The following is an 18,636-nucleotide window of genomic DNA, read 5'->3' as shown; positions in this document are numbered from 1 at the left end:
ACAGAACAACCTGCTGTTTCTTTTTTTAAATAAAAAGTAGCCAGGCACCAGATATTCCCAGGCAGTCTACCATCCCATCTATTCCCCTAGCCTTGAGTAGTGATGACTTCATGAGATTCTTTAATGATAAAATTATAACAATTAGAACAGATAAAATTCATCACCTTTTGATAAAATGCAATTAACAGTTCATCTTTAAATGCAGGACCCTGCTGTTGAAAAAACGTAAATAAAAAGCTTACAGCACCGGTTTTCCCAGGACTCCCATCCAAGTACTGACCCGGCCCTACCTTGCTTAGCTTCCGAGATCAGACGAGATCAGGCCCCATCCCAACGAGGGGTACTCAAAGAAATTAAAACAGGTGAACACAAGGTAAACACTTGGTTATTAGATATGATATAAAGATGTCCTTACTAACAGGTTATGTAAAAAGTCATTTAAAATTGCTGTGATAAAACCTCTTCTGAAAAAACCCACCCTAGATCCTGAGGTCTTAGCAAACTATAGACCTATATCTAACCTTCCCTTTCTATCCAAGATCCTTGAGAAGGTGGTTGCTTAAACAGTTATGTGATTTTCTACATAGCAACAGTCTATTTGATGGTTTTCAATTACACGTTAGAAAGAATCAAGAAGGACAGAGCCCCTGCTGTTGTGAAAATTACTAAAAGCTTACAGCACCTAACTGCTGCAGACAAAGGACTTCCCCCATCCAAGTATTGTCCCTCCCTTATTCTTGTTCTACTAGATCTTAGTGCTGCATTTGACACTTATTGAACCATACTATTTAAAGATGTTACAGAATTACTGGAACAAGGAGCAGTTGGCATTAAAGGAATCGCACTTAAGCACCTTTTTCCCAGGCAGTCCTATTTCTCTGAACCACATCCCAGTTTGTTAATGTTAATGATAAACCCTCCAAGCACAGCTTAACACAAGCTATTTAAAGCCAAAATGCATGGCGTTCCTCAAGGCTCAGTGCTTGTTGACCAATTCTATTTTCCTTATATATGCTTCCTCTAGGTAATATTATTAGGAAACACCCATTAACTATCACTGTTACCATGAAAGCGATACCTTGCTTATATCTGTCAATTAAGCCAGATGAAAGTGGTCAGTTAGCAAGACTGGAAACGTGTGTTATTGAGGATATAAAAAATCCTGGATGACCCACAATTTCCTGATGTTAAACTCAACAAAACTGAAGTTATTGTGATAGGACCAACAGATAAAGTTTTCGAAGATATAGTTAATCTGGATGGTATTACCCTGGCCTCCAGCACTGCTGTCAGAAATCTAGGAGTTATTTTTGATCAGGATATATCCTTCAACGCCCACTTAAAACAAAATGCAATCAAGAATAAAAGAAGGAGTTCCATCTTGTCCTTAAAAGCTAACATTGCCAAAATTAGGAATATCCTGTCTCAAAACGATGCTGAAAAACTAGTCCAAAGATTTGTTACTTCTAGACTAGAAAGAATGCAAAGATTCCCCTTATCAGGTTGCCCAAATAAGTCCATTAAGACTCTCCAACTGATCCAGAATGCTGCAGCACGTGTTCTGTCCCCAAACTAAGAGAAGAGATCATATTTCTCCTGTATTAGCTTCTCTGCATTGGCTGTTCAGTGAAATATAGGATTTAATTTAAAACAGGTGAACACAAGCTATTTAAAAATGGTAAAATGCCATCATACTTGGTATAAAGAAGGAGCAGAGCCCCTTGTTGTCCCACTAGAGCACTGTAGAATAAAGAATGCTTACAGCACCGTGGTTCCCAGAGCAGTCTCCCATCCAAGACTGACCCAGGGCCTACAGCTATCAGGCTCCAGTAGATCAACCAGATCCCAGTCGGGGTTCAGGGTGGTATGGACCGTAACCAATTTAGGAACAAACTGAAAACAAGCCTATTTAAAGATGGTAAAATGCAATTATTATTGTGTATAAAAGAAGGAGCAGAGCCCCTGCTGTTGTAAAATGGAAATAAAAAGCTTACAGCACCGGGTATTCCCAGGCAGTCTTCCATCAAGTACTGACCCGGCCCTACCCTGTAGTCTTCAGTTTTTTCTATGCTGTATTCAATTAATAATTAAGCAATTAAAACAGGTGAACACAAGCTATTTAAAGATGGTAAAATCCAATTACACGGCAGTGGTATAAAGAAGGAGCAGAGCCCCTGCTGTTGAAAGTGTAGAATAAAAAGTTTACAGCACCGGGTATTCCCAGGCAGTCTCCCATCCAAGTACCTCCCCGGCCCTACCCTGCTTAGCTTCTCTCATCTCTACTGTTCAGGGTTTGTATGGATCCTGTTAAAACAGGTGAACACAAGCTATTTAAAGATGGTAAAATTCAATTTCACATGTGGTATAAAGAAGGAGCAGAGCCCCTGCTGTTGAAAGTGTAGAATAAAAAGCTTACAGCACCAGGTATTCCCAGGCAGTCTCCCATCCAAGTACTGACCCGGCCCTACCTTGCTTAGCTTCCGAGATCAGACGAGATCGGGCATGTTCAGGGTGGTATGGACGTAAGCAATTAAAACAGGTGAACACAAGCTATTTAAAGATGGTAAAATGCAATTACACGTGTGGTATAAAGAAGGAGCAGAGCCCCTGCTGTTGTGAAATGGAAATAAAAAGCTTACAGCACCGGGTATTCCCAGGCAGTCTTCCAATCAAGTACTGACCCGGCCCTGTCCTGCTTAGCTTTTGAGATCGGGGGTGTTCAGGGTGGTAAGGCCGTAAGCAATTAAAAAAGGTGAACACAAGCTATTTAAAGATGGTAAAATGCAATTACACGTGTGGTATAAAGAAGGAGCAGAGCCCCTGCTGTTGAAAGTGTAGAATAAAAAGCTTACAGCACCGGGTATTCCCAGGCAGTCTCCCATCCAAGTAAAATACTGCCCTACCCTGCTTTTAGCTTCCGAGATCAGACGAGATCGGGCGTGTTCAGGGTGGTATGGAAAATTCCAGCAATTAGAACAGGTGAACACAAGCTATTTAAAGATGGTAAAATGCAATTACACGTGTGGTATAAAGAAGGAGCAGAGCCCCTGCTGTTGTAAAATGGAAATAAAAAGCTTACAGCACCGGGTATTCCCAGGCAGTCTCCCATCCAAGTACTGACCCTGCCCTACCCTGCTTATCTTCCCAGATCAGACGAGATCGGGCGTGTTCAAGGTGGTATGGACGTAAGCAATTAAAACAGGTGAACACAAGCTATTTAAAGATGGTAAAATGCAATTACACGTGTGGTATAAAGAAGGAGCAGAGCCCCTGCTGTTGAAAGTGTAGAATAAAAAGCTTACAGCACCGGGTATTCCCAGGCAGTCTCCCATCCAAGTACTGACCCGGCCCTACCTTGCTTAGCTTCCGAGATCAGACGAGATTGGGCGTGTTCAGGGTGGTATGGACGTAAGCAATTAGAACAGGTGAACACAAGCTATTTAAAGATGGTAAAATGCAATTATACGTGTGGTATAAAGAAGGAGCAGAGACCCTGCTGTTGTGAAATGGAAATAAAAAGCTTACAGCACCGGGTATTCCCAGGCAGTCTCCCATCCAAGTACTGACCCGGCCCTACCCTGCTTAGCTTCCGAGATCAGACGAGATCGGGCGTGTTCAGGGTGGTATGGACGTAAGCAATTAAAACAGGTGAACACAAGCTATTTAAAGATGGTAAAATGCAATTACACGTGTGGTATAAAGAAGGAGCAGAGCCCCTGCTGTTGAAAAATGGAATAAAAAGCTTACAGCACCGGGTATTCCCAGGCAGTCTCCCATCCAAGTACTGACCCGGCCCTATCCTGCTTAGCTTCCGAGATCAGACGAGATCGGGCGTGTTCAAGGTGGTATGGACGTAAGCAATTAGAACAGGTGAACACAAGCTATTTAAAGATGGTAAAATGCAATTACACGTGTGGTATAAAGAAGGAGCAGAGCCACTGCTGTTGTAAAATGGAAAATAAAAAGCTTACAGCACCGGGTATTCCCAGGCAGTCTCCCATCCAAGTACTGACCCGGCCCTACCCTGCTTAGCTTCCGAGATCAGATGAGATCGGGCGTGTTCAAGGGTGGTATGGACGTAAGCAATTAAAACAGGTGAACACAAGCTATTTAAAGATGGTAAAATGCAATTACACGTGTGGTATAAAGAAGGAGCAGAGCCCCTGCTGTTGAAAGTGTAGAATAAAAAGCTTACAGCACCGGGTATTCCCAGGCAGTCTCCCATCCAAGTACTGACCCGGCCCTACCCTGCTTAGCTTCCGAGATCAGATGAGATTGGGCGTGTTCAGGGTGGTGGTATGGACGTTTTTTAAAACAGGTGAACACAAGCTATTTAAAGATGGTAAAATGCAATTACACGTGTTATAAAGAAGGAGCAGAGCCCTTGTTGTAAAATGTAAATAAAAAGCTTACAGCACCGTGTATTCCCAGGCAGTCTCCCATCCAAGTACTGACCCTGCCCTATCCTGCTTAGCTTTTGAGATCGGGGGTGTTTTTTTTTTTTTTTTTCTTAAATTTTTATTTTCAAACATTCCTCACAATTTCAAAATTTTAAAAACCCAGAAAAGAAAAACAAACCAAAACCATTTAAACAAAAAACACGACAGAAAGACATCTAGAAACACCAGTCCATTGTGCAGACATCATTCCAAAACAAAAAAAAAACAAAAAAAAAAACATATAGATAAAGCCCCCAATAAAATGTCCAAACTCCTATAATACAATAAAGCTTTTCACAAATTTAACTTTAGTTTCCCTCCCTCATCTACCGAAAACAAAGTATTCCCACCCATAAATGCATCTTTAAAGAAAACAACCCCATTTAGAAAAAACATTTTAAAGAAAGCTTTATATTGAATGAGAAAGATATTCCACAAAATTAAACTTTTGCCCTCATAAAAAGCCAAATTTCTCCTTAGAAAAATGGCTTTTCTTGCCAAACTCAAAATTAAATTAATAACTGTCGAATTCACTTGACTGCGTTTAGCTGCAATCCCAAACAAAAGAAAAAAAATCCCATCCTACATCATCCTTGCATTTTAGACCACATTTATCAGACAACAAATTTTTCAAAGCGAATCTTGAAATTCACAAGCTCGCAACATGACACAAATAAATGTTCAATGTTCTCATCATTTCTGTTACACACTTTACATATTCTGTCTACTGTTTTATTGATTTGATGCAGTATGATTCCGGTGAAAATTTTCCTATGTCTCAGACGAAAGTCTAAATGAAACATGGCCGGAGATGCAAAACGAATATTGATGTTTCTCCACATGTTACTTACATCCACAAGCGGGGAAGAGATTACCCCACACGCCCTCTGCCGTAGGCACTTTAACAATCCTACTTTTCAAGGTCTTATACAAACCCTTAGTTTTAATCTTAACCACATCTATTTGTTTTTGACCAATACCTACTGAAAATTTCACCGGTACATACTGCATCTGCACAGTTCTGCATTTCAGCAGATGTAGCCAATCTGGCTTCATTACAGCCTCAACCTTCTCACATAAAGCTACTATACTTCGTGGTCTAAAAGGTACACCCTTAAATTTAAGTTTCTTACATAGAGCATCCCCACTTAGATTTCCTTCCTCGTCACATATGTCTGATATAGTCATACATTTAGCCGACAAAATGGCTGCATTTTCCAACCTTCTCCCATGAAAAGAAAAAAAAGGGTTATTTAAATAAGGCAATTGCATTACCTGTTCCTTCTGCTCACACACTGGTGTTAGATGAGGCAAAAGCCTATTCCAGGCCACCATCACTTCTCTGTAAAAAACAGGTAAGTGAAGCAGCCCCCTCAAAGCTTGATGCTGGCAAAGATTTGTTACATTTGTTAAGCCAAAAGTGGACAGAACTTTATCAAAGTATCCCTTCCACTTGGCCGCGCAAAAAGAATTCAGAAATTTACCTACCAATTTGACTCTTAAAGCATCCCTTTTGGTTTCCAGATCCATCAAATTTAAACCTCCTTTATTCATATCATTAATTAAAGTTGTATGTCTTATACTTACAGCCTTTGATTTCCACAGAAAGTCATTTGTTAGTCTATTTAATTTGTCCAGCGCCCACTTTGGCAGCGCACAGGTTTCTAATACATGCGTTAGTATAGAAAAAGAAAGAGCATTTAAAACAACTACCCTACCTCTAAGTAACAGACCTCTCATTTTCCACATGTTTAACACACTTTGAAATTTCTTAATTACACTAAGCCATGTCAAAGTGTCTGCGGTCTCCTCATCCTTACCTATATAGATTCCCAACACTTTCCTTGAGGACTCCACCAGTTTAAACCCCCATTTTGCCACTTCCACCAAGTCATACCAAAAATTGTTATTTCAGATTTGTCAATATTGACCTTTGCCCCTGAGGCTCGCTCATACAGGCGCAGGTGAGACAAAACAATTTCCATATCTGGAACAGATTTGACAAATACATTTACATCATCTGCATACTGTACTATTTTGATATTAGTATTATCACTCAACTCAATCCCTTTAATCAAAGCATCCCCCATAAGCATTGCTGCCAAGGGTTCTGCTACTAAACTATACAACAGGGATGACAATGGACACCCCTGCCTAATTGACCTACCTATATTGAAATTCTCAGTCAGGACACCATTGCACTTTACACAACTCCTGGCAGTGCTGTATAAGAGTTTAATCCTATTAATAAAAATGCTTCCAAAGCCCACAGTTTCTAAAGTTCTATATAGAAAACAATGTTCCACCCGATCAAAAGCTTTCTGCAAATCAATGCCCAACCAAATGCCTACCCCCGTTGACAAAGTCCTGACTATGTCTTTAACAGTTATGATAGAATCTGCAATGTTGCGACCCGGAATACTATATGTTTGAGTATCTCCTACCACTGAGGAAATGACATGTTTGACTCTGTTGGCTAACATCTTTGTCAGAATTTTATAATCCGTATTCAACAAACTGATTGGTCTATAATTGTCCAAATTTTTTTTTTTCCCCTTTTTTTGAAAAAAATGTTAATCACTCCATCCGAGAATGACTCAGGCACTATCCCTGTTTTCTCCATGCCTGCAAAGACGGAGGACAAAATTGGAATAATTTTACTTTTGAAAGTCTTATAAAATTCAGACGTAAGGCCGTCTCGGCCAGGACTCTTATTATCATTTAGATTTGTGATTGCTAATTCAACATCTACATCCGTAAAGTCAGCATCACACCACTTGCTATCCTCTGGACTCAATCTCTTTTTTAAAGAAGACAGTACTCTGTTGACAGATGTAACATCACTTGTCTGACTGGTAAAGAGAGATTTGTAATACTGAAAAAAACTTGTGTCCTTATCTCATCTGGATTTGTTACTACCGTCCCATCATTTGTTATTAATTCCTCAATTTTTGTTGTGTCCTGATTCCTTTTTTCAAGCCTCAGAAAGTAGGCCGTGCATTTCTCACCATCTAAAACATTTTGCACCCTGCTACGTATTGCAGCCCCCCTACATTTTAATTCTTCAATTTTATCTAGTTTATTTTTCACCAAAGCATAGGTTTCTGTACAAGTTATATTTTTTTCCCAAGAAACCTGGCTTCGCTCTCCAAAACTCTCTCAAGTGTTGTTCAATGACACCTTCTCTCCATTTCTTATTTTTACAAAAATGTATACACTTTTTCTTAATACGACATTTTAGTTCAAACCACCATTGCAACACGTCATCTACAAAAAACATTTCAGAAGCTGCATTGCACAGCATTTTTCCCATTGTGATTACAAAAGTCTCATCAGTCATCAAACTAGAATTTAGGCACCATACCTCCCCTTTCCGGACAGGCGTGATATCCAGTTGACAGGTGAAGGTGCTATGATCGCTCCACGAGTTCTGTTGGTACCTAGGTTGTTCAATGAACTTGCACAAAGGAGTTGTCACAACACATAAATCAATTCGTGATTGTTTCAACACATTGTTCACAACTTGCCTCCGTGAAAAGTCTCTGGTACCTGGATAGGACGTTCTCCAGACATCACACATGTTACAGTTCCTCATGAGCGCACCAAGTCCCTTACGGCTGACGTCTCCTTTAAAGACATTTTGAGTCGAGATATCCATATCACTTTGAACCACATTGAAATCTCCAATAATCAATGTGTCGTTCGTACACCACTGTCTCAAGTCTTTAAAAAAAGTCTGTCGTTCCTTTTGCAAATTTGATGCATAGATGTTAATAATTCTTATCACCATGTTGTTGATAACACATTCAGTTACTATTAACCGTCCTTTATCATCCTTGTGTATCAAGCCAACATCTGTTATACTGCTCATTCTGTAATAAATGGCCACTCCACATGTTTTGTTGACCCCATTACTCGCATACAGTTGTCCATGCCACTGTTGCTTCAAATTGACAAGTATTGCCTCATCCCACTTGGTTTCCTGAATGCACAGGATGTCAAAGCTAATTGTTGTTAATATGGAATCAAGTTTAGAAGCCGATCTCAACCCATTTGCATTTAGGGAGGCCAACAGCACCATTGTATGAAGCAGTATAAATTGTGTCATTACCAAATTCATTTTACATATGGAGAGGTAGCTGCCCTCGCTATTCGTTTTTTCCCACTTTTGGGATTCTTCGGAAACTGCCATGAATGTTTAATTGGCAGAAAACCTCCCAGCTCATAATTTTCAGCTGGCAGGTCCTCCGCCATCGCCACTGACTGGTCACACAGAGGAGTTGTACAGGTAGACATTTTATTCTCAGACATGGGAAAAGCTATATCCAGCGATCCTGCTACAGAAGAGAGGACGGGTGGAGCCAATTGCAGCCCGTCCGCCTCTCCCCCTTTGCTTTGCACTGGAAAAACCGAGATTACATTCTCAAATTCAACCATACTGTCTGGAACTTGGGAGCTGCTGCTGGCTGGAGCTCCACTCATCACAGCCCTCATCACAGTCAGCCCCGTCTCACCTATCATTATGTCACTCTCACCTCCTGCCTTCGGCTCATTGACAGTTTCACTCAGATGATCTACAACAGGTTCATCTCCTTCATTTGTCACGTTACCAACATGACCCTCCATATTCTCCCCTCAATTCCTAATTCTGATTCATCTTCACTTATTTGACAAATGCAATCTGTAGTTTTATTCAGACACAATTTACACCTACTCACCACATTTTGGCACTGTTTGGCGTAATGTCCCTGCTGCCTGCACTGATAGCACACCAAACTGGGACAGTCCTTTATCAGATGATCTGGATCCAGACACAAGCGACATACTTTCACTTGCTGGTCGTGTAGGACACGGAAAAACTGTGGCCCCTGCAGCGTGTTGAACTTAGTGGAATAAGGCAAAGATTTCACAGCTCCCTCGAATCTCACCCGCACAAAGCGAGTTCCATCCGCAACATTCGTTCCCGGCCACATCCTCCGTTTGATCGGTGAAACAGGTGTTACTTTCCATAGAAATAGTTTTTCCTTTATTTCCCCATCCGTGATGTACGCTGGTAGCTGCAAAAAAAGACACCATGACTTCTCCGCGACAGACATCAGTCACATTCACCCTGGTGGAGTTGATACTAAACCCCTCCAAGATGCGTCTCTTTCCCACTGCATCACTCAAAGTTATTTCATAATTATTTGGTATTAGTCTTCTGCACGCCATTAGCCCACCACACAAAAGACGCACCGTCCTCATTAGTTCTAGTGTCGGCATTTCCTCCTCTGCCATCACCTCCACACGTACCGTCAGGCCTTTTTCATACTTTTTATCCGCTATCTTCACCTCCACATACCTTTTCTCAGCATGTTCAATCACAGAAGGTTTCACCTTTTCCACCCCAATATCTGCTCTTTCCCTTGCTTCATTCTCCTCTACTTCCACCTCGCTCATCTCCACCTCCACCATTGTTCCCTCTCTTGTCTCTAGTTCCGTCATCGTCGGGTCTGCCTTCTGCTGCTCCTTTGGTAAAGTCTCCTCTCTTTGTGCTCCATTCTGTTCTTTTCCTTGCAGGTAAGACAGTTTTATCGCTGCTGTAGATGCGGACATCATCTTTTGTTTGTCCTGACGCTCCTCCATTTTGAGAAATCTCTCTCCACTTGACATCACGGACAAAAAGGTAAAGCAACAAAGTAAACTGCCCCCCACACAGCCTGAGCTGTATGGGGGATAAAAATGAACTATAAACTTGATATACAGCTAAATCAAATGCCCTTCAAAACACAAAATAAATCAAAAAAAAAGAAGCCCTTCTCAGCTCACTCCAAACAAAAGCAGCACACTGCTGTCTTCCTCACCCTTATGATGTCACACCACCAAACAGGTGAACACAAGCTATTTAAAGATGGTAAAATGCAATTACACGTGTGGTATAAAGAAGGAGCAGAGCCCCTGCTGTTGTAAAATGGAAATAAAAAGCTTACAGCACCGGGTATTCCCAGGCAGTCTCCCATCCAAGTACTGACCCGGCCCTACCCTGCTTAGCTTCCGAGATCAGACGAGATTGGGCGTGTTCAGGGTGGTAAGGCCGTAAGCAATTAAAACAGGTGAACACAAGTTATTTAAAGATGGTAAAATGCAATTACACGTGTGGTATAAAGAAGGAGCAGAGCCCCTGCTGTTGAAAGTGTAGAATAAAAAGCTTACAGCACCGGGTATTCCCAGGCAGTCTCCCATCCAAGTACTGACCCGGCCCTACCTTGCTTAGCTTCCGAGATCAGACGAGATCGGGCGTGTTCAGGGTGGTATGGACGTAAGCAATTAGAACAGGTGAACACAAGCTATTTAAAGATGGTAAAATGCAATTACACGTGTGGTATAAAGAAGGAGCAGAGCCCCTGCTGTTGTAAAATGGAAATAAAAAGCTTACAGCACCGGGTATTCCCAGGCAGTCTCCCATCCAAGTACTGACCCGGCCCTACCCTGCTTAGCTTCCGAGATCAGACATGTTCAGGGTGGTATGGACGTAAGCAATTAGAACAGGTGAACACAAGCTATTTAAAGATGGTAAAATGCAATTACACGTGTGGTATAAAGAAGGAGCAGAGCCCCTGCTGTTGTAAAATGGAAATAAAAAGCTTACAGCACCGGGTATTCCCAGGCAGTCTCCCATCCAAGTACTGACCCGGCCCTACCCTGCTTAGCTTCCGAGATCAGACGAGATCGGGCGTGTTCAGGGTGGTATGGACGTAAGCAATTAAAACAGGTGAACACAAGCTATTTAAAGATGGTAAAATGCAATTACACGTGTGGTATAAAGAAGGAGCAGAGCCCCTGCTGTTGAAAGTGTAAATAAAAAGCTTACAGCACCGGTATTCCCAGGCAGTCTCCCATCCAAGTACTGACCCGGCCCTACCCTGCTTAGCTTCCGAGATCAGACGAGATCGGGCGTGTTCAAGGTGGTAAGGCCTTAAGCAATTAAAACAGGTGAACACAAGCTATTTAAAGATGGTAAAATGCAATTACACGTGTGGTATAAAGAAGGAGCAGAGCCCCTGCTGTTGTAAAATGGAAATAAAAAGCTTACAGCACCGGGTATTCCCAGGCAGTCTCCCATCCAAGTACTGACCCGGCCCTACCTTGCTTAGCTTCCGAGATCAGACGAGATCGGGCGTGTTCAGGGTGGTATGGACGTAAGCAATTAGAACAGGTGAACACAAGCTATTTAAAGATGGTAAAATGCAATTACACGTGTGGTATAAAGAAGGAGCAGAGCCCCTGCTGTTGTAAAATGGAAATAAAAAGCTTACAGCACCGGGTATTCCCAGGCAGTCTCCCATCCAAGTACTGACCCGGCCCTACCCTGCTTAGCTTCCGAGATCAGACGAGATCGGGCGTGTTCAAGGTGGTATGGACGTAAGCAATTAGAACAGGTGAACACAAGCTATTTAAAGATGGTAAAATGCAATTACACGTGTGGTATAAAGAAGGAGCAGAGCCCCTGCTGTTGTAAAATGGAAATAAAAAGCTTACAGCACCGGGTATTCCCAGGCAGTCTCCCATCCAAGTACTGACCCGGCCCTACCCTGCTTAGCTTCCGAGATCAGACGAGATCGGGCGTGTTCAGGGTGGTATGGACGTAAGCAATTAAAACAGGTGAACACAAGCTATTTAAAGATGGTAAAATGCAATTACACGTGTGGTATAAAGAAGGAGCAGAGCCCCTGCTGTTGTAAAATGGAAATAAAAAGCTTACAGCACCGGGTATTCCCAGGCAGTCTCCCATCCAAGTACTGACCCGGCCCTACCTGCTTAGCTTCCGAGATCAGACGAGATCAGGGTTCGGGCATGTTCAAGGTGGTATGGACGTAAGCAATTAGAACAGGTGAACACAAGCTATTTAAAGATGGTAAAATGCAATTACACGTGTGGTATAAAGAAGGAGCAGAGCCCCTGCTGTTGTAAAATGGAAATAAAAAGCTTACAGCACCGGTATTCCCAGGCAGTCTCCATCCAAGTACTGACCCGGCCCTACCCTGCTTAGCTTCCGAGATCAGACGAGATCGGGCGTGTTCAAGGTGGGTGGTATGGACGTAAGCAATTAGAACAGGTGAACACAAGCTATTTAAAGATGGTAAAATGCAATTACACGTGTGGAATAAAAAGCTTACAGCACCGGGTATTCCCAGGCAGTCTCCCATCCAAGTACTGACCCGGCCCTACCCTGCTTAGCTTCCGAGATCAGACGAGATCGGGCGTTCAGGGTGGTATGGACGTAAGCAATTAAAACAGGTGAACACAAGCTATTTAAAGATGATAAAAGCAATTACACGTGTGGTATAAAGAAGGAGCAGAGCCCCTGCTGTTGAAAGTGTAGAATAAAAAGCTTACAGCACCGGGTATTCCCAGGCAGTCTCCCATCCAAGTACTGACCCGGCCCTACCTTGCTTAGCTTCCGAGATCAGACGAGATCGGGCGTGTTCAGGGTGGTATGGACGTAAGCAATTAGAACAGGTGAACACAAGCTATTTAAAGATGGTAAAATGCAATTACACGTGTGGTATAAAGAAGGAGCAGAGCCCCTGCTGTTGTAAAATGGAAATAAAAAGCTTACAGCACCGGGTATTCCCAGGCAGTCTCCCATCCAAGTACTGACCCGGCCCTACCCTGCTTAGCTTCCGAGATCAGACGAGATCGGGCGTGTTCAGGGTGGTATGGACGTAAGCAATTAGAACAGGTGAACACAAGCTATTTAAAGATGGTAAAATGCAATTACACGTGTGGTATAAAGAAGGAGCAGAGCCCCTGCTGTTGTGAAATGGAAATAAAAAGCTTACAGCACCGGTATTCCCAGGCAGTCTCCCATCCAAGTACTGACCCGGCCCTACCCTGCTTAGCTTCCGAGATCAGACGAGATCGGGCGTGTTCAGGGTGGTATGGACGTAAGCAATTAGAACAGGTGAACACAAGCTATTTAAAGATGGTAAAATGCAATTACACGTGTGGTATAAAGAAGGAGCAGAGCCCTGCTGTTGTAAAATGGAAATAAAAAGCTTACAGCACCGGGTATTCCCAGGCAGTCTCCCATCCAAGTACTGACCCGGCCCTACCCTGCTTAGCTTCCGAGATCAGACGAGATCGGGCGTGTTCAGGGTGGTATGGACGAAGCAAGCAATTAGAACAGGTGAACACAAGCTATTTAAAGATGGTAAAATGCAATTACACGTGTGGTATAAAGAAGGAGCAGAGCCCCTGCTGTTGTAAAATGGAAATAAAAAGCTTACAGCACCGGTATTCCCAGGCAGTCTCCCATCCAAGTACTGACCCGGCCCTACCCTGCTTAGCTTCCGAGATCAGACGAGATCGGGCGTGTTCAGGGTGGTATGGACGTAAGCAATTAGAACAGGTGAACACAAGCTATTTAAAGATGGTAAAATGCAATTACACGTGTGGTATAAAGAAGGAGCAGAGCCCCTGCTGTTGTAAAATGGAAAATAAAAAGCTTACAGCACCGGGTATTCCCAGGCAGTCTCCCATCCAAGTACTGACCCGGCCCTACCCTGCTTAGCTTTCGAGATCGGGCGTGTTCAGGGTGGTATGGACGTAAGCAATTAGAACAGGTGAACACAAGCTATTTAAAGATGGTAAAATGCAATTACACGTGTGGTATAAAGAAGGAGCAGAGCCCCTGCTGTTCCAGGCAGTCTCCCATCCAAGTACTGACCCGGCCCTACCCTGCTTAGCTTCCGAGATCAGACGAGATCGGGCGTGTTCAGGGTGGTATGGACGTAAGCAATTAAAACAGGTGAACACAAGCTATTTAAAGATGGTAAAATGCAATTACACGTGTGGTATTAAGAAGGAGCAGAGCACCTGCTGTTGTAAAATGTAAATAAAAAGCTTACAGCACCGGGTATTCCCAGGCAGTCTCCCATCCAAGTACTGACCCGGCCCTACCCTGCTTAGCTTCCGAGATCAGACGAGATCGGGCGTGTTCAGGGTGGTATGGACGTAAAATTAATTAGAACAGGTGAACACAAGCTATTTAAAGATGGTAAAATGCAATTACACGTGTGGTATAAAGAAGGAGCAGAGCCCCTGCTGTTGTAAAATGGAAATAAAAAAAGCTTACAGCACCGGTATTCCCAGGCAGTCTTCCATCCAAGTACTGACCCGGCCCTACCCTGCTTAGCTTCCGAGATCAGACGAGATCGGGCGTGTTCAGGGTGGTATGGACGTAAGCAATTAGAACAGGTGAACACAAGCTATTTAAAGATGGTAAAATGCAATTACACGTGTGGTATAAAGAAGGAGCAGAGCCCCTGCTGTTGTAAAATGGAAAATAAAAAGCTTACAGCACCGGGTATTCCCAGGCAGTCTCCCATCCAAGTACTGACCCGGCCCTACCCTGCTTAGCTTCCGAGATCAGACGTGTTCAGGGTGGTATGGACGTAAGCAATTAGAACAGGTGAACACAAGCTATTTAAAGATGGTAAAATGCAATTACACGTGTGGTATAAAGAAGGAGCAGAGCCCCTGCTGTTGTAAAATGGAAATAAAAAAGCTTACAGCACCGGTATTCCCAGGCAGTCTCCCATCCAAGTACTGACCCGGCCCTACCTTGCTTAGCTTCCGAGATCAGACGAGATCGGGCGTGTTCAGGGTGAACACAAGCTATTTAAAGATGGTAAAATGCAATTACACGTGGTGTATAAAGAAGGAGCAGAGCCCCTGCTGTTGTAAAATGGAAATAAAAAGCTTACAGCACCGGGTATTCCCAGGCAGTCACCCATCCAAGTACTGACCCGGCCCTACCCTGCTTAGCTTCCGAGATCAGACGAGATCGGGCGTGTTCAGGTTGGTAAGGACGTAAGCAATTAGAAACAGGTGAACACAAGCTATTTAAAGATGGTAAAATGCAATTACACGTGTGGTATAAAGAAGGAGCAGAGCCCCTGCTGTTGTAAAATGGAAATAAAAAGCTTACAGCACCGGTATTCCCAGGCAGTCTCCCATCCAAGTACTGACCCGGCCCTACCCTGCTTAGCTTCCGAGATCAGACGAGATCGGGCGTGTTCAAGGTGGTATGGACGTAAGCAATTAGAACAGGTGAACACAAGCTATTTAAAGATGGTAAAATGCAATTACACGTGTGGTATAAAGAAGGAGCAGAGCCCCTGCTGTTGTAAAATGGAAATAAAAAGCTTACAGCACCGGGTATTCCCAGGCAGTCTCCCATCCAAGTACTGACCCGGCCCTACCCTGCTTAGCTTCCGAGAGATCAGACCAGAATGGAAAGCAGAACATGGGGCTATTTAAAGATGGTAAATGCGAGATCGAGATCGGGCGTGTTCAGGGTGGTATGGACGTAAGCAATTAGAACAGGTGAACACAAGCTATTTAAAGATGGTAAAATGCAATTACACGTGTGGTATAAAGAAGGAGCAGAGCCCCTGCTGTTGTAAAATGGAAATAAAAAGCTTACAGCACCAGGTATTCCCAGGCAGTCTCCCATCCAAGTACTGACCCGGCCCTACCCTGCTTAGCTTCCGAGATCGGGCGTGTTCAGGGTGGTATGGACGTAAGCAATTAAAACAGGTGAACACAAGCTATTTAAAGATGGTAAAATGCAATTACACGTGTGGTATAAAGAAGGAGCAGAGCACCTGCTGTTGTAAAATGTAAATAAAAAGCTTACAGCACCGGGTATTCCCAGGCAGTCTCCCATCCAAGTACTGACCCGGCCCTACCTTGCTTAGCTTCCGAGATCAGACGAGATCGGGCGTGTTCAGGGTGGTATGGACGTAAGCAATTAGAACAGGTGAACACAAGCTATTTAAAGATGGTAAAATGCAATTACACGTGTGGTATAAAGAAGGAGCAGAGCCCCTGCTGTTGTAAAATGGAAATGAAAAGCTGAAAAGCTTACAGCACCGGGTATTCCCAGGCAGTCTCCCATCCAAGTACTGACCCGGCCCTACCTTGCTTAGCTTCCGAGATCAGACGAGATCGGGCGTGTTCAAAACAGGTGAACACAAGCTATTTAAAGATGGTAAAATGCAATTACACGTGTGGTATAAAGAAGGAGCAGAGCCCCTGCTGTTGTAAAATGGAAATAAAAAAAGCTTACAGCACCGGGTATTCCCAGGCAGTCTCCCATCCAAGTACTGACCCGGCCCTACCCTGCTTAGCTTCCGAGATCAGACGAGATCGGGCGTGTTCAGGGTGGTATGGACGTAAGCAATTAGAACAGGTGAACACAAGCTATTTAAAAGATGGTAAAATGCAATTACACGTGTGGTATAAAGAAGGAGCAGAGCCCCTGCTGTTGTAAAATGGAAATAAAAAGCTTACAGCACCGGGTATTCCCAGGCAGTCTCCCATCCAAGTACTGACCCGCCCTACCCTGCTTAGCTTCCGAGATCAGACGAGATCGGGCGTGTTCAGGGTGGTATGGACGTAAGCAATTAAAACAGGTGAACACAAGCTATTTAAAGATGGTAAAATGCAATTACACGTGTGGTATAAAAAGAAGGAGCAGAGCCCCTGCTGTTGTAAAATGGAAATAAAAAAAGCTTAGCACCGGGTATTCCCAGGCAGTCTCCCATCCAAGTACTGACCCGCCCTACCTTGCTTAGCTTCCGAGATCAGACGAGATCGGGCGTGTTCAAGGTGGTATGGACGTGAGCAATTAGAACAGGTGAACACAAGCTATTTAAAGATGGTAAAATGCAATTACACGTGTGGTATAAAGAAGGAGCAGAGCCCCGGCTGTTGTAAAATGGAAATAAAAAGCTTACAGCACCGGGTATTCCCAGGCAGTCTCCCATCCAAGTACTGACCCGCCCTACCCTTGCTTAGCTTCCGAGATCAGACGAGATCGGGCGTGTTCAGGGTGGTATGGACGTAAGCAATTAAAACAGGTGAACACAAGCTATTTAAAGATGGTAAAATGCAATTACACGTGTGGTATAAAGAAGGAGCAGAGCCCCTGCTGTTGTAAAATGGAAATAAAAAGCTTACAGCACCGGGTATTCCCAGGCAGTCTCCCATCCAAGTACTGACCCGGCCCTACCTTGCTTAGCTTCCGAGATCAGACGAGATCGGGCGTGTTCAAGGTGGTATGGACGTAAGCAATTAGAACAGGTGAACACAAGCTATTTAAAGATGGTAAAATGCAATTACACGTGTGGTATAAAGAAGGAGCAGAGCCCCTGCTGTTGTAAAAAATGGAAATAAAAAGCTTACAGCACCGGGTATTCCCAGGCAGTCTCCCATCCAAGTACTGACCCGGCCCTACCCTGCTTAGCTTCCGAGATCAGACGAGATCGGGCGTGTTCAGGGTGGTATGGACGTAAGCAATTAGAACAGGTGAACACAAGCTATTTAAAGATGGTAAAATGCAATTACACGTGTGGTATAAAGAAGGAGCAGAGCCCCTGCTGTTGTTGTAAATGGAAATAAAAAGCTTACAGCACCGGGTATTCCCAGGCAGTCTTCCATCCAAGTACTGACCCGCCCTACCCTGCTTAGCTTCCGAGATCAGACGAGATCGGGCGTGTTCAGGGTGGTATGGACGTAAGCAATTAGAACAGGTGAACACAAGCTATTTAAAGATGGTAAAATGCAATTACACGTGTGGTATAAAGAAGGAGCAGAGCCCCTGCTGTTGTAAAATGGAAATAAAAAGCACCGGGTACAGCACCGGGTATTCCCAGGCAGTCTCCCATCCAAGTACTGACCCGGCCCTACCCTGCTTAGCTTCCGAGATCAGACGAGATCGGGCGTTCAGGGTGGTATGGACGTAAGCAATTAAAACAGGTGAACACAAGCTATTTAAAGATGGTAAAATGCAATTACACGTGTGGTATAAAGAAGGAGCAGAGCCCCTGCTGTTGTAAAATGGAAATGAAAAGCTTACAGCACCGGTATTCCCAGGTAGTCTCCCATCCAAGTACTGACCCGGCCCTACCTTGCTTAGCTTCCGAGATCAGACGAGATCGGGCGTGTTCAAGGTGGTATGGACGTAAGCAATTAGAACAGGTGAACACAAGCTATTTAAAGATGGTAAAATGCAATTACACGTGTGGTATAAAGAAGGAGCAGAGCCCCTGCTGTTGTAAAATGGAAATAAAAAAAAGCTTACAGCACGGGTATTCCCAGGCAGTCTCCCATCCAAGTACTGACCCGCCCTACCTTGCTTAGCTTCCGA

General features: G+C 43.6%; 27 non-coding genes and 17 pseudogenes across 27 annotated transcripts; all 44 read right to left on the bottom strand.

Annotated features, from left to right (window-relative positions):
- Nucleotides 1–2,409: 2,409 nt before the first annotated feature.
- LOC114547576 (5S ribosomal RNA) lies at nucleotides 2,410–2,528 on the bottom strand. Its single transcript, XR_003691226.1, has one exon. It is a non-coding gene; the product is annotated as a 5S ribosomal RNA (ribosomal RNA).
- A 544-nt stretch (nucleotides 2,529–3,072) lies between these two features.
- LOC114547482 (uncharacterized) lies at nucleotides 3,073–3,191 on the bottom strand (annotated as a pseudogene).
- A 104-nt stretch (nucleotides 3,192–3,295) lies between these two features.
- LOC114547467 (5S ribosomal RNA) lies at nucleotides 3,296–3,414 on the bottom strand. Its single transcript, XR_003691170.1, has one exon. It is a non-coding gene; the product is annotated as a 5S ribosomal RNA (ribosomal RNA).
- A 104-nt stretch (nucleotides 3,415–3,518) lies between these two features.
- Nucleotides 3,519–3,637, bottom strand: LOC114547503 (5S ribosomal RNA). Its single transcript, XR_003691177.1, has one exon. It is a non-coding gene; the product is annotated as a 5S ribosomal RNA (ribosomal RNA).
- A 103-nt stretch (nucleotides 3,638–3,740) lies between these two features.
- On the bottom strand, nucleotides 3,741–3,859 carry LOC114547579 (5S ribosomal RNA). Its single transcript, XR_003691229.1, has one exon. It is a non-coding gene; the product is annotated as a 5S ribosomal RNA (ribosomal RNA).
- Nucleotides 3,860–3,964: 105 nt separating this feature from the next.
- LOC114547574 (5S ribosomal RNA) lies at nucleotides 3,965–4,084 on the bottom strand. Its single transcript, XR_003691224.1, has one exon. It is a non-coding gene; the product is annotated as a 5S ribosomal RNA (ribosomal RNA).
- A 104-nt stretch (nucleotides 4,085–4,188) lies between these two features.
- Nucleotides 4,189–4,310, bottom strand: LOC114547500 (uncharacterized; annotated as a pseudogene).
- A 6,091-nt stretch (nucleotides 4,311–10,401) lies between these two features.
- On the bottom strand, nucleotides 10,402–10,520 carry LOC114547572 (5S ribosomal RNA). The gene has a single exon (XR_003691222.1). It is a non-coding gene; the product is annotated as a 5S ribosomal RNA (ribosomal RNA).
- A 104-nt stretch (nucleotides 10,521–10,624) lies between these two features.
- Nucleotides 10,625–10,743, bottom strand: LOC114547564 (5S ribosomal RNA). Its single transcript, XR_003691215.1, has one exon. It is a non-coding gene; the product is annotated as a 5S ribosomal RNA (ribosomal RNA).
- A 104-nt stretch (nucleotides 10,744–10,847) lies between these two features.
- LOC114547501 (uncharacterized) lies at nucleotides 10,848–10,956 on the bottom strand (annotated as a pseudogene).
- A 104-nt stretch (nucleotides 10,957–11,060) lies between these two features.
- LOC114547491 (5S ribosomal RNA) lies at nucleotides 11,061–11,179 on the bottom strand. Its single transcript, XR_003691176.1, has one exon. It is a non-coding gene; the product is annotated as a 5S ribosomal RNA (ribosomal RNA).
- A 103-nt stretch (nucleotides 11,180–11,282) lies between these two features.
- LOC114547472 (5S ribosomal RNA) lies at nucleotides 11,283–11,400 on the bottom strand. The gene has a single exon (XR_003691174.1). It is a non-coding gene; the product is annotated as a 5S ribosomal RNA (ribosomal RNA).
- Nucleotides 11,401–11,504: 104 nt separating this feature from the next.
- Nucleotides 11,505–11,623, bottom strand: LOC114547563 (5S ribosomal RNA). The gene has a single exon (XR_003691214.1). It is a non-coding gene; the product is annotated as a 5S ribosomal RNA (ribosomal RNA).
- A 104-nt stretch (nucleotides 11,624–11,727) lies between these two features.
- On the bottom strand, nucleotides 11,728–11,846 carry LOC114547552 (5S ribosomal RNA). The gene has a single exon (XR_003691204.1). It is a non-coding gene; the product is annotated as a 5S ribosomal RNA (ribosomal RNA).
- A 104-nt stretch (nucleotides 11,847–11,950) lies between these two features.
- Nucleotides 11,951–12,069, bottom strand: LOC114547480 (5S ribosomal RNA). Its single transcript, XR_003691175.1, has one exon. It is a non-coding gene; the product is annotated as a 5S ribosomal RNA (ribosomal RNA).
- Nucleotides 12,070–12,173: 104 nt separating this feature from the next.
- LOC114547493 (uncharacterized) lies at nucleotides 12,174–12,298 on the bottom strand (annotated as a pseudogene).
- Nucleotides 12,299–12,402: 104 nt separating this feature from the next.
- Nucleotides 12,403–12,523, bottom strand: LOC114547490 (uncharacterized; annotated as a pseudogene).
- Nucleotides 12,524–12,588: 65 nt separating this feature from the next.
- On the bottom strand, nucleotides 12,589–12,705 carry LOC114547586 (5S ribosomal RNA). The gene has a single exon (XR_003691235.1). It is a non-coding gene; the product is annotated as a 5S ribosomal RNA (ribosomal RNA).
- A 103-nt stretch (nucleotides 12,706–12,808) lies between these two features.
- Nucleotides 12,809–12,927, bottom strand: LOC114547562 (5S ribosomal RNA). The gene has a single exon (XR_003691213.1). It is a non-coding gene; the product is annotated as a 5S ribosomal RNA (ribosomal RNA).
- Nucleotides 12,928–13,031: 104 nt separating this feature from the next.
- LOC114547468 (5S ribosomal RNA) lies at nucleotides 13,032–13,150 on the bottom strand. The gene has a single exon (XR_003691171.1). It is a non-coding gene; the product is annotated as a 5S ribosomal RNA (ribosomal RNA).
- Nucleotides 13,151–13,254: 104 nt separating this feature from the next.
- LOC114547569 (5S ribosomal RNA) lies at nucleotides 13,255–13,372 on the bottom strand. The gene has a single exon (XR_003691219.1). It is a non-coding gene; the product is annotated as a 5S ribosomal RNA (ribosomal RNA).
- A 103-nt stretch (nucleotides 13,373–13,475) lies between these two features.
- On the bottom strand, nucleotides 13,476–13,593 carry LOC114547473 (uncharacterized; annotated as a pseudogene).
- A 108-nt stretch (nucleotides 13,594–13,701) lies between these two features.
- On the bottom strand, nucleotides 13,702–13,819 carry LOC114547568 (5S ribosomal RNA). The gene has a single exon (XR_003691218.1). It is a non-coding gene; the product is annotated as a 5S ribosomal RNA (ribosomal RNA).
- Nucleotides 13,820–13,924: 105 nt separating this feature from the next.
- LOC114547488 (uncharacterized) lies at nucleotides 13,925–14,033 on the bottom strand (annotated as a pseudogene).
- Nucleotides 14,034–14,100: 67 nt separating this feature from the next.
- On the bottom strand, nucleotides 14,101–14,218 carry LOC114547505 (uncharacterized; annotated as a pseudogene).
- Nucleotides 14,219–14,322: 104 nt separating this feature from the next.
- LOC114547573 (5S ribosomal RNA) lies at nucleotides 14,323–14,441 on the bottom strand. Its single transcript, XR_003691223.1, has one exon. It is a non-coding gene; the product is annotated as a 5S ribosomal RNA (ribosomal RNA).
- A 108-nt stretch (nucleotides 14,442–14,549) lies between these two features.
- Nucleotides 14,550–14,667, bottom strand: LOC114547584 (5S ribosomal RNA). The gene has a single exon (XR_003691233.1). It is a non-coding gene; the product is annotated as a 5S ribosomal RNA (ribosomal RNA).
- Nucleotides 14,668–14,772: 105 nt separating this feature from the next.
- LOC114547494 (uncharacterized) lies at nucleotides 14,773–14,881 on the bottom strand (annotated as a pseudogene).
- Nucleotides 14,882–14,986: 105 nt separating this feature from the next.
- Nucleotides 14,987–15,099, bottom strand: LOC114547508 (uncharacterized; annotated as a pseudogene).
- Nucleotides 15,100–15,180: 81 nt separating this feature from the next.
- Nucleotides 15,181–15,299, bottom strand: LOC114547580 (5S ribosomal RNA). The gene has a single exon (XR_003691230.1). It is a non-coding gene; the product is annotated as a 5S ribosomal RNA (ribosomal RNA).
- Nucleotides 15,300–15,404: 105 nt separating this feature from the next.
- Nucleotides 15,405–15,522, bottom strand: LOC114547577 (5S ribosomal RNA). The gene has a single exon (XR_003691227.1). It is a non-coding gene; the product is annotated as a 5S ribosomal RNA (ribosomal RNA).
- Nucleotides 15,523–15,626: 104 nt separating this feature from the next.
- On the bottom strand, nucleotides 15,627–15,798 carry LOC114547495 (uncharacterized; annotated as a pseudogene).
- Nucleotides 15,799–15,902: 104 nt separating this feature from the next.
- LOC114547483 (uncharacterized) lies at nucleotides 15,903–16,011 on the bottom strand (annotated as a pseudogene).
- Nucleotides 16,012–16,115: 104 nt separating this feature from the next.
- Nucleotides 16,116–16,234, bottom strand: LOC114547561 (5S ribosomal RNA). The gene has a single exon (XR_003691212.1). It is a non-coding gene; the product is annotated as a 5S ribosomal RNA (ribosomal RNA).
- Nucleotides 16,235–16,346: 112 nt separating this feature from the next.
- Nucleotides 16,347–16,464, bottom strand: LOC114547492 (uncharacterized; annotated as a pseudogene).
- Nucleotides 16,465–16,547: 83 nt separating this feature from the next.
- Nucleotides 16,548–16,666, bottom strand: LOC114547582 (5S ribosomal RNA). The gene has a single exon (XR_003691231.1). It is a non-coding gene; the product is annotated as a 5S ribosomal RNA (ribosomal RNA).
- A 105-nt stretch (nucleotides 16,667–16,771) lies between these two features.
- LOC114547465 (5S ribosomal RNA) lies at nucleotides 16,772–16,889 on the bottom strand. The gene has a single exon (XR_003691168.1). It is a non-coding gene; the product is annotated as a 5S ribosomal RNA (ribosomal RNA).
- Nucleotides 16,890–16,997: 108 nt separating this feature from the next.
- On the bottom strand, nucleotides 16,998–17,113 carry LOC114547499 (uncharacterized; annotated as a pseudogene).
- Nucleotides 17,114–17,217: 104 nt separating this feature from the next.
- Nucleotides 17,218–17,336, bottom strand: LOC114547484 (uncharacterized; annotated as a pseudogene).
- A 104-nt stretch (nucleotides 17,337–17,440) lies between these two features.
- LOC114547548 (5S ribosomal RNA) lies at nucleotides 17,441–17,559 on the bottom strand. The gene has a single exon (XR_003691200.1). It is a non-coding gene; the product is annotated as a 5S ribosomal RNA (ribosomal RNA).
- Nucleotides 17,560–17,665: 106 nt separating this feature from the next.
- On the bottom strand, nucleotides 17,666–17,784 carry LOC114547570 (5S ribosomal RNA). The gene has a single exon (XR_003691220.1). It is a non-coding gene; the product is annotated as a 5S ribosomal RNA (ribosomal RNA).
- A 106-nt stretch (nucleotides 17,785–17,890) lies between these two features.
- LOC114547478 (uncharacterized) lies at nucleotides 17,891–18,008 on the bottom strand (annotated as a pseudogene).
- Nucleotides 18,009–18,117: 109 nt separating this feature from the next.
- LOC114547485 (uncharacterized) lies at nucleotides 18,118–18,234 on the bottom strand (annotated as a pseudogene).
- A 104-nt stretch (nucleotides 18,235–18,338) lies between these two features.
- Nucleotides 18,339–18,456, bottom strand: LOC114547560 (5S ribosomal RNA). Its single transcript, XR_003691211.1, has one exon. It is a non-coding gene; the product is annotated as a 5S ribosomal RNA (ribosomal RNA).
- Nucleotides 18,457–18,636: the final 180 nt, after the last annotated feature.

This window comes from Perca flavescens, chromosome 20, assembly GCF_004354835.1.
Source record: "Perca flavescens isolate YP-PL-M2 chromosome 20, PFLA_1.0, whole genome shotgun sequence".
Lineage (NCBI taxonomy): Eukaryota > Metazoa > Chordata > Actinopteri > Perciformes > Percidae > Perca > Perca flavescens.
The sequence above is the reverse complement of the archived record's forward strand: the minus strand, read 5'-3'. Positions and strand labels throughout refer to the sequence as shown.